Raw genomic sequence first — 11,482 nt, forward strand, 5'->3', positions numbered from 1 at the left:
CATTTCTGTTTAATTGGGCTTATGTGCATGCTGCTTTGCGAGGTTTTGAGAGAGGTTCTTCAGGGCCACGTGGCCTGTCACTACTGACGCCCTCATTTGGTAAAGGCAGGCAACTGTCTTCATAGTAGGGGGTTGATTGCTTTCTCTCTCCTTTGTGCTGAATTTTAGTAGCAGTTTTTAAGAAAGCGGTTGGTTGATTGGCTTTCCCTGACCACTTTACTCCGTGGTAGTTTGATCCTCGTCTGGACTTGTGGATCTCACACATTAGTAATTACCTATTGCTTTATACCATTTTCCTGGGGGTTGGCCTGATCTCGTGTTGAAATCTTATACTGCTGTTGATCAGCTATGCTCACAGCAGGCCTCTTCAGTGAGATTCAGCTCCCTGAGGGTAGCCCACCGGCTTCCTCTTCCAGACACAGAGTAATTTCACTTGGAGTGTGGAGCACATGTGCCCCCCGATGGTCCCAGGTGTCACTTGGGAAATTTGCTGCTTTTGTAGCTAAGGAACCCGTGGCAAGTAATCCCTCCCAGGTTCTGTTTTCCCTCGTAACTGAAGGATACTCAGAAGGTACGAGTGAACCTGCAGAGGAGATGGAAAAGGGAGTGAAGGTCAAGGAGTTTATGCCAGTCCCGGGAAACAGGTGATATTCTAAACCATTGCCCCTCCTCACATTTTAAATAAAATAAAAATCATCTGGACCAGTTTATTAGGAGAAATACAGATATGTATAGCCTTCCCCTTATTTATTTTTGCCTCTCTGGGTAAATGGGATTTACCATTTGTTTATAAATCTTCTTTTACTCAAGAACCCCAAATGCTTTATTGATTTTTGTCCTGTTAGAGTCATTTGAAGCGTGGCTTCATCTGAGCCATACATTTCAGAGCATCCCACCCACAGGATGAGTGCAAGGACTGCATCTGTCCTAGGTTCTGTAGTATTGCCAGCATGTACTGCAGGGCTGGGCACAGAATCGATGCATATTAATTGGACGTGTTGCCTATNGAATGTAGCCATACTTGTATCAGACAAAGTAGACTTCAAGCCAAAAATGGTTACAAGAGACAAAGAAAGTCATTATATAATGATAAAGTGGTCAGTAAATCAGGACATAAAAACTGTAAATATATTATATTCCCAACATCCAAGCACCAAAATATGTTAAGTAAATACTAACAAATCTTAAGGGAGAAACAGACAACATAACAATAGTAGGGGACTTTAATATCACATTATCAGCAATGGATAGATCAATCAGACAGAAACTCAAGGAAATATTGGAATTGAGCTATCCTGTAGAACAAATTGATAACAGACATATAAAGAAATTATACCAGCTATCTTCTCTGACCACAATGGTATGGAACTAGAAATGAACAACAAGAGGAAAGTGAGAAGATCTCCAAATATGTGGAAACTAAATAAGACACTACTGAACCAGTGGATCAAAGAAGAAATCAAAAGGGAAATAAAAATTTCTCAAAACAAGTGAAAAATACAATGTATCAAATCTTGTGGGACACAGAAAAGAGAGGAAAGTTTATAGCAATAAATGCATATATTAAGAAATTAGAAAGATCTTAAATAAATAACTAACTCTATACCTCACGGAACTAGAAAAAGAACAAATTAAACCTGAGATTAGCAGAAGAAAGGAAATAATAAAGATCAGATTGGAAATAGAGACCAGAAAAATAGAAAGGATCAATAAAACTAAGAGCTGGACAAACCTTTATCTCACATGTGGAATCTATGAAAAACACAAGTTCACAGATTGGTGGTTGCCAGAAGCTGCAGGTGGATCAGATGGGTGAATGGGATCAAAAGGTACAAAAGTCTAGTTATAAAATAAATGACGACTTAGTTCATAACACTGTTGCATATTTTAAAGTTGCTAAGACAAGACAGTCGATTTTAAAAGTTCTCATCATAAGATAAAAATTTTTGTAACTATGGATGGTGACATGTTAACTAAACTTACTGTGACGATCATTTCACAATATATACAAATATCAAGTCATCATATATTGTATACCTGAAACTAACATTACATATCAATTATACCTCAATAAAACAACCAAGATAGTCAAGTCCATAAAGAATATAAGAAACGAGATTAATTAGTTGTTCATGTCATTCATTTCAAATAGATTTGCTTATTAATGTATTTCAGTTATACAGAGTACATGATCAACCCTTTAACAAAAAATAGAAAGCATCATAGCCCTGTGGGCCGAGTGGATTAGCTGGCCAGCAGTGCCCCCAAGTACAGGAAAAGGATGGATCACCATAGAATACATGAACAGTACCATCCAAGTACCAGCCTTGTGAATTTTTTTTTCTTAAATTACCCTGGTCTTCAAAAAAAAGTAAACATTTAGAATCAATTAAGGTTATTTTTACCTTATAAACTTGAAGAGGAAGAACTCTGTTTTGGCTAAATGAAAATGAGATACTTAGAAAGACTGTCTTATTTTCCCCAAGTGCCGTCTGTTACCTGTTTAATTCTGAGAAGCCCAGTTCTTTGGAAGAATCTTCTAGTTGATCAGTTCTGATACTTAATCCAGAAAACAAAGAGCTCATTAATGATTTTTCTTTCCCTTTTAGGCAAAGGAGGAAACTTCCAAGCCAAAAACTGATGAAAAAAACACAAGTTAAAGTTCACATTTGGTAAGTTAGGTGTTAGCTGTAAATGAAGTCAACCATACCTTCTAACCAACCTCTGTGTTATAGGGAGAGAACCTAAGTCCACTTCTTAAGTCTTTCATGTTCCCTTTATATTATTGGCATGAAATGCACATTGCAAAATCTATAGAGTAATTCCCTGAAAAGCACTGAATGGAATGATTGTGCTCCTGGAATGTTTAAAAACCTTAATCTTATAATTAAGAGCTCTTTTAAAATATTAGGCCAGGCTCTTAAAGAAAATGACCATCTAAGTCTAGTTGCCTCTTTGAAACCCAAATGCTCATGATTGCAGGTTACTGCAGCAAAGCAAAGTCAGTATGTGTGTGACATCTTATAGTGAAACATCCTTATGATATTGATACTACCCAAAGTGACAACACATGGTAGATGGGGAGAAGTACCCCTGAAGGTCTGGTGGAGATTACAGGGTTTTTGGAACAAGGGCAAAGGAAAAGATTAACCACTTTTGTTCACCTTAGTTTTGGAAAGGAAAGTACTATGTCTCATTCTATATGTTGGGTTGTCGGAAAAGTCATGACGTATTTTTTCTGTTTTTCGTTGCAAAAATACATCATGACTTTTCTGACAACCCAATACCTTATGTGACTGCAAAGCTCATATAGATGAGAAAATCTCTGAGCTCTATCTTGAGAGCTGGGCCCTATCTTACTAATTTCAGAAAGAAGAGGTCTTTTTCTAAGCCATAAAAGCTTCTAACTGCTTCCCAACCAAAGCCTAAAGGAAATAAAAATGTGGGTTCAATTGGTTAGGCGCACTCACCGTGATCCACTTTTATTTCCTGTAAAGAGGGAGGTATACTGATGAGAACGGCTCCAAAGATTTTCCCCAGAATAAAAAAAAAAAATTCTATTNGCTCCACCATTAGCAGCTATAATCCTGGGCTCTCATGAAGCACTTAAAACCAGTAAAATGCTGTGTGTGCGCGCGCCCACAATGATGAAAGTCCCTGCGCAACAGAAAGGAAGAGTCATTAATAACCCAGGCTGTCATTTATACTTTAGTTCTTAATCCTCAGGTAAGAGGTTCTGCCCTGATTGAGGCTATTACTAGACATCTGCAATCAAAAGCCTTTTTGCCTTTTCACAAGTATGTTTTAAAAAGGACACCTTTCCCATCACTCTTCCCATCAGAGGGTCTAAGTTTTAAATTTTTTTGGAGCCATCACCAAAACCAGGCATATAGCTTTATGTACATGAACAGGCTTGGGAATCAAAGAGTAAATGAAGCTATCATAACTTAATGTGCGTTTTCTTTGCTGGGGACATTAGACATGTCACCAGTAGTGTTACATACACTAAAAGCATCTTAAGACATACATTTGCCAGCAAATCAAGACAGGAACCCCATTTTTTTAGGAGGGAACTGTTTCCTTGGAAGAGAGATGCCTGGGGGTGGGGCAGGGGTAGACAGGCACAGAGAAGTGCTGAGAGCCAGACAGCAGGGAACAGAGCGCCGACCAAGGGTTGGCAGTCCAGTGCCTCCCACCCACCCTTGCCCGTCTCCCTGGTGAAAGTCCCGTGAGCTCATGGAAGTCTTAGTGGCAGTGTTGGGGCCACACTCCAACGGGTGACCTGGAATGGCCAACCAGTGACTCATTCAGATTCACATTTTCACAGAGTGACAACAAAGATCTCAACGATGCCCTGGATGAACTTTCTGACAGTCTAGGGCAAAGGCAGCCTGATCCAGATGAGAACAAGCCAATAAAGGACAAAGTCAAGGTAAAAGAAAAAAAGTGAAAATTTAAGATTTTATATATATATATACACACACACACACACACACACACACACACACACATACATACATACACATATATAGATATAGATATGGCATTGAATACCCTACCCTCCACACAAAAGGAAAAAAAAACAAAACAGTTCTTTGTCTGAAGTTAATGAACAGTTGGATAACTTAGGTCAAATTTTTTTCCTCTGTAGTCTGCACTGCATTCTTTTACTTCCTCCGTGAGGACTTTTCTGTCATTGATTCAGGCAAATGTCCTGTTCATGATGGAAAAGCACAGCTCTGTTAATTTTATTCTCTTCCCACATTCACTTTTCTTGGTTTTATCTGGTAGTAAAGATAATATGATATCCACATATGTGCGTTTTTTAGGTTGACATGTTCTGTGCATGTGGTGGCAGAGGCCACCTAGTGGGCAGAGGTTTCCAGAGCAGCCTTCTTTGCCATCATTACTAACGATGCATGCAAACTCCAAAAGAAAGTTGACCAGGAGTTCAGCACTGTCTAGAGGTGTGTCTACAAGGCACAAACAGTTAACTCCACATATTCAACATGTATAAGTACTTATTTATACTTCACAATATTGCAATATTCAACAATCCGTTTGGCTTGGAACCAGGAAGTAACTGACCAGCCAAATTGATGTCCCCAAAGACAGGGCATTTCAAAGAATCATTAGGTCATGATTCTATCATTGTCATAGGAATACTGATGTGAACGTAACCTGTATTTGAAAGATGAAATTATAATAATGCAGAAAAATAAAATCTAAAGCCCCCCCTTTCCTGCCCTCCCCTCCCCCCTACCTCATGGGGCAGAGTTATTGTCACTGAATCTATGACAGAGACCTACCAGGCCCCACTGAGGTGGCAATGCTGGCAGGTACTGGCTGCTTACTCAATGGCAGGTATCTCCTCACCTGCAGCACGAGCAGTCAGTTCGTCCATTCAGATTTGCTGCGTGTCCTGGTCCTTCAGGGTTGCTTAGCTATAGTCAAAGTGGTAGCTTTTATCTCTCTAAATCCCAAGGTACAGTGACTTGACTTTTTTATCGGAAAAGTGAAACTCACACAAAAAGATATTTTACACCCTTGGATTTTATCTCCTTACATGGTTTCTGAGGATAATTATTTAATCATTTATTTCATTTTAAAATGCAGGTAGAAAATTCACAGATGTGGATGGACCTGTAAGAGGCACATGGGTTTACATTTTTTTCATCAGCTAGTCGGTTCAAGTCATCCGTTTTGTTGTTCTGTTGCTTAAAAAAAATAGAAAACATGTTTTGCTCCAGAAGTGTACAATAAATGCTGAATGCTGCATTTCAGAATGTATTCTCTAAGTGAAGCAGGAAAGGAATATTAATTATATCTGTTCAATGTTTATAGGAGAAAGCTAAGGCTGAACACAGAGATAAACTGGGAGAGAGAGATGACACTATCCCACCTGAATACAGACATCTCTTGGATAAGGATAAGGTAAATGAAGGCAAATGTCGAGATTGGGTATATACGACAAAGCTTTTTAAATTCAGACTCACTTGAAATGAACAGGAGGTACGCTTTAACAATTGCATAAAAATGTAATGTGACAGTTTTTTATGTGTCCCCAATCAGCAGGCTGTCTAGGATTCTGTTTAATATTTATTTGAGCCAATATCATTTGATGNCCCAATATTAAGGCCCTCGACCTACTGTAGCCATTAAAAATGTGTATCATGAAATATTGTTCCAACACAGTGAATATTTTCAGCAGTGTAACTAATTGAACCAGTGACCATGTATGCTATCAAGTACACCTATGGAAAGATAATTTAAAACTGAGTGTATCTAAAATTACTTCTTAGCTTTACCAGTTGGTAGTCTACAATTTGATCATTTTCCAAACTACCTCTAGGGAAACTGGGCTTCATGGGGAACAGAGAGTCCCTCAAAGGGAATTCTGTTACTAGAGAGTTTGGGAAATGTTGGGTAGGGGTAAACAAGTTTCTCAACTGTAGGGTTTCCAGGGCTATTTATATGCAAACGTAGATACTGTAATATGACATAAACCTATACATTGTTTGGAGTTCCCAAACTTACCTAGCTCCAGAACCTTATCTGGGGGGTCTGAGTTATTTAATCCTATGTGGATAATGGTATGGAAAATATATATCAGTTGAAAAATAGAATAAGCGACAACTAGGAAAAATAATGATTCCTTGGAGTTGCCTGAAGTTTTTGCTCTCACATCTGTACATGATGTTTTGTGTATGCTGTGTATACAAGGTGTGATCCAACAACAGTGAACGTTTAAATTTTAAAAAAGTTTATTCCAGTAAGACACATTGCTACTAATCCCCCTCAAAATACTCCCCCTCGCTTCAAACACACTTTTCCCATGGTTCTTGCCACTTTCTGAAGTTCTGGAAGACCTCTTTCATGAATGACTTTAGTTGCGCTGTCATGGCTGCCTCGATGTCCTGAATTGATTCAAAATGTTTACCTTTCATGGTCATTTTGACTTGGAGGAACAACCAGAAGTCACAAGGTGCCAGATCCGGTGAATAAGGTGGAGGAGGACACGCCGTAATGGTTTTGACAGAAATTGCCATACACCAAAAGCAGTGTGTGACACAGAGCACTGTCATGATAGAGGATGAAGTAAAGTCACTCATGAAAGAGGACTTCCAGAGCTGCTTCAGAAAGTGGCAAGAACGATGGGATAAGTGTGTTCAAAGCAAGGGGGAGTATTTTGAGGGGGGATTAATAGCAATGTGTCTTTTACTGTAAAATTTTTTTAAGTATTCACTGTATCTTTTGAACACATCTCATATTAGAAAATATAATTATCTAATGAGATGTCAAGCTTATGTAAAGAAAGCTGCAACAGAACAAATGAAGAGAAAAACAAGAACATGGAATTAAAACCCATATATCTAAGACAGTTTGACTAAATGTCTTAAAAGAATGATGACAATTATATTTTTTATTATAACTCAAAATTATCTAAAATTTATTTGAAAAATAACTGCCTAAAATATGAAAAAATATTGAAAAGCATTTTTCACTCTTTTTAGGGAACATTAACCTAACTAAATACTAGGCTTTATTATACAATAATAAGATACAGTTCTGATTCAGAAAGCAAAGCCACAGGTTAATGGAAAAAGAAAAGAAATGAACATAAATGACAGATTTAGTACATTTTTAAAATGAGAGAAGAAATCATTTCAGAAATAGTCTGGAATAAGATGCTATTTAACATTAAGAAAAAATAATACTCAAACCTCATACCATATACCAAATATTAAAGCAATAGTAGTACATCATTTTATACCTAATATGTTATCAGAATTAAAAATATTTAGGTAAGCAAATCCGTGGGAAATAGGCATGCTCCTTCATTACTTTTAGCAGAATGAATTTCTGCAATTTTTGAGAGGGCAGTTTAGCAGAATATAGCTAGCCCCATAAAGAGAGCCACTTCTAGAACTTTGATTCAGGGCAACCAGTTACAAAGAAAGCTGAAAAACTGCAAACAACCTAAATGTACTATAAGAAAAGTGTAAACAAACATGAAGCTCTAAGTCATTAGATTATTGAACAACATTTAGAAGAATAAATGGGAATAGGAAATTGTGGAAAAAAATACTATGGAATAGGAACTAGAATAAAAACGGCATTTTAGATTCTGTGTTCCTATGTATACATTTGGATCAAGAAAATCATAAAGCTATATTAAGAGCTGTATTTTAGTGACAGCACATGGACATAATGTTTTATACAACGTATNTTGGCTAAATGAAAATGAGATACTTAGAAAGACTGTCTTATTTTCCCCAAGTGCCGTCTGTTACCTGTTTAATTCTGAGAAGCCCAGTTCTTTGGAAGAATCTTCTAGTTGATCAGTTTTGATACTTAATCCAGAAAACAAAGAGCTCATTAATGATTTTTCTTTCCCTTTTAGGCAAAGGAGGAAACTTCCAAGCCAAAAACTGATGAAAAAAACACAAGTTAAAGTTCACATTTGGTAAGTTAGGTGTTAGCTGTAAATGAAGTCAACCATACCTTCTAACCAACCTCTGTGTTATAGGGAGAGAACCTAAGTCCACTTCTTAAGTCTTTCATGTTCCCTTTATATTATTGGCATGAAATGCACATTGCAAAATCTATAGAGTAATTCCCTGAAAAGCACTGAATGGAATGATTGTGCTCCTGGAATGTTTAAAAACCTTAATCTTATAATTAAGAGCTCTTTTAAAATATTAGGCCAGGCTCTTAAAGAAAATGACCATCTAAGTCTAGTTGCCTCTTTGAAACCCAAATGCTCATGATTGCAGGTTACTGCAGCAAAGCAAAGTCAGTATGTGTGTGACATCTTATAGTGAAACATCCTTATGATATTGATACTACCCAAAGTGACAACACATGGTAGATGGGGAGAAGTACCCCTGAAGGTCTGGTGGAGATTACAGGGTTTTTGGAACAAGGGCAAAGGAAAAGATTAACCACTTTTGTTCACCTTAGTTTTGGAAAGGAAAGTACTATGTCTCATTCTATATGTTGGGTTGTCGGAAAAGTCATGACGTATTTTTTCTGTTTTTCGTTGCAAAAATACATCATGACTTTTCTGACAACCCAATACCTTATGTGACTGCAAAGCTCATATAGATGAGAAAATCTCTGAGCTCTATCTTGAGAGCTGGGCCCTATCTTACTAATTTCAGAAAGAAGAGGTCTTATTCTAAGCCATAAAAGCTTCTAACTGCTTCCCAACCAAAGCCTAAAGGAAATAAAAATGTGGGTTCAATTGGTTAGGCGCACTCACCGTGATCCACTTTTATTTCCTGTAAAGAGGGAGGTATACTGATGAGAACGGCTCCAAAGATTTTCCCCAGAATTAAAAAAAAAAATTCTATTAATAATCCACTCTCAAATTTACTTATAGGAAACTCCTTCTTGTTTGTTATACAATGCTTTGGCTAGGTGTTACATTTACTATGCTTTTTAACCAAAAAAAAAAATCATATCAAGTGGTTCACTAGATTTTTTTTCATTGACTTTTTCAGGGTATCTGCATTTAAAATCTTCAGCTGGTAGATGGTGACTTTTGAAGAACAAAAGGCTTTGACAACAGAAATTTTTCTGGGTGGCTTCTAGACAGTGGTATTTGTTGAGTCTTTTGACATCCTAAACATTGGTTTGTTATTCTTTTCCTGGAAAGAAACTGAATCTGTCTGGTTTACCTGTGCTATATTGTACTGAGTATCGATAAACTTTGAATTTTTAAAAATTGCCTTCAGTTGGGAGAGAAAGGAACTTTATATTTCTAATAGATCCATTTGATAGTTTCTTAAAGCAACACAAAAAAAGGAAAAACCTTTGCAAACTTTTGCACATTCTACACACAGTGCCTGTAAATCTCAGTAGTATTTTCAGTTTGCACTTCATTTTTGTTGTTGTTAGCATTTGGAAAACAGTGCTTTAAACCTTCTCAGTGTTCTGATCTCATGACCTTTCCTCTTTGGGCTTTTGAACTGTATTTGACGTTTCTTTGGGTTAATGTTTATAAGTCAAACATAAGATATTGTACATTGGGCATATATCTCCTCTTGGGCTGCTAAAAATAAATTAATACTCGTAGATGACCTGAACAGACCAGGAAGCACTGCACCCCTTTTCGGGTTGAACTCTTCCTTGTCAGAGGTGAGGACTTCTGCACCTTACAGCCAGCACAAAACACACAGACTTGAACCAAGTCAGGGGAGCAAAATGCAGACTATATGCCACTGCATAACAAGCTCCAAGAATAATAAAATCTGCTTCTCAGAATATTCATATGGCTTAAACTCTGTTGGTTTACTGTGTTAAGCTGGGCTTACCATTCTCTCCCTGTAAAACCTGAACAGCACTTGTTTGCTTAGAGCCATCACCACACTTGTCTTTGCACTGTATAGCATCTGGCTTTATGGAAGTTAAGTTTATCAAATATAAAACAAAAAAAAAAATCTGAAATTTAAAAATTTGCTTTTCCTCCCTATAGCAACTTAAGAACTGGGCTCTGATGTTCTACAACCTTGAATGGTTTCTCAGATCTTCCTGAATGAATTGTTTATGAACATAGCACTGATGTTGATGGGATTTTGATAAATATTTAATTTCATCTTTATTTCCTGGTAGTGAATGCAGGAAATGATACCAGGTACATATCATAAACTGATTTGGAACTTGTCGTTTCAGACAGCACAGCTGTCCTTAGCATCTGTTTAAAGGTTTTATTTATTAGGACTTAGCCGACTTCACTAAATATAGAGGGTGCCAAAAATGTATACACATTTTCAGAAAGAAAAAAAAANATTCCTATAACATGAGATTCAGATGGTTATTACTATGATCCCCTAACTATAATGAGAAATTAATGGGACAGCTTTAAAAACAATAGTCCAACTACATCAAAACTCTTTAAAATAAGATAGTTCCAATTCAAGATGGCAACATAGGAAGAGCCTGAACTCACCTCCTTCCATGCACACACTGAATCTAGTGCTACATGTGGAACAATTTCCTCTGGGAAAAAAAAAAAAAACCCCGAAAAGTAGCTGAGTGACTCCTCATCAGAAAACGAGAACAAAACCTCACAGCAAAGCAAGTAGGAGTGTCTGAGACACAATCTTGCCATAAACCTTACCCCGAGCATGGCAACCCACAGTTAGGAGAAAATGCAAAAGCTAGAGCTTCTCCCTGAAGAACTAAGTATGAAGCCCACATCTGGCACCCCAACTTCTAAAACATCCAGCTTTGAAAGCCAACAAGTTTCACATCCACCAGATCCACAATGCTATAGTGAACTGATACAATGGTTCTGAACGGGCTGGCATGCTTGGACTTGACAGCCACTGAGCCCAGCACAAAGGCAGTTGATCAAGAGGCTCCCAGACTTTCTGTGAAAGAGGCTTAATGGCTTATCTTGTCAGCTGAAGGGACAGGCATCTTAATTTAATACACGCCGAGAGGCCTGCTGAAATACTTACCAGGGACGGAGGCT

The 11,482-nt window shown here is 37.5% G+C and overlaps 1 long non-coding RNA gene across 1 annotated transcript; it reads left to right on the forward strand.

Moving 5' to 3' along the window:
• The first annotated feature begins 8,276 nt into the window (after positions 1 to 8,276).
• Positions 8,277 to 10,273, forward strand: LOC109390147 (uncharacterized). The gene is made up of 2 exons (XR_002125507.1): positions 8,277 to 8,467; positions 9,507 to 10,273. It is a non-coding gene; the product is annotated as an uncharacterized LOC109390147 (long non-coding RNA).
• Positions 10,274 to 11,482: the final 1,209 nt, after the last annotated feature.

This window comes from Hipposideros armiger, unplaced genomic scaffold, assembly GCF_001890085.2.
Source record: "Hipposideros armiger isolate ML-2016 unplaced genomic scaffold, ASM189008v1 scaffold_257, whole genome shotgun sequence".
Lineage (NCBI taxonomy): Eukaryota > Metazoa > Chordata > Mammalia > Chiroptera > Hipposideridae > Hipposideros > Hipposideros armiger.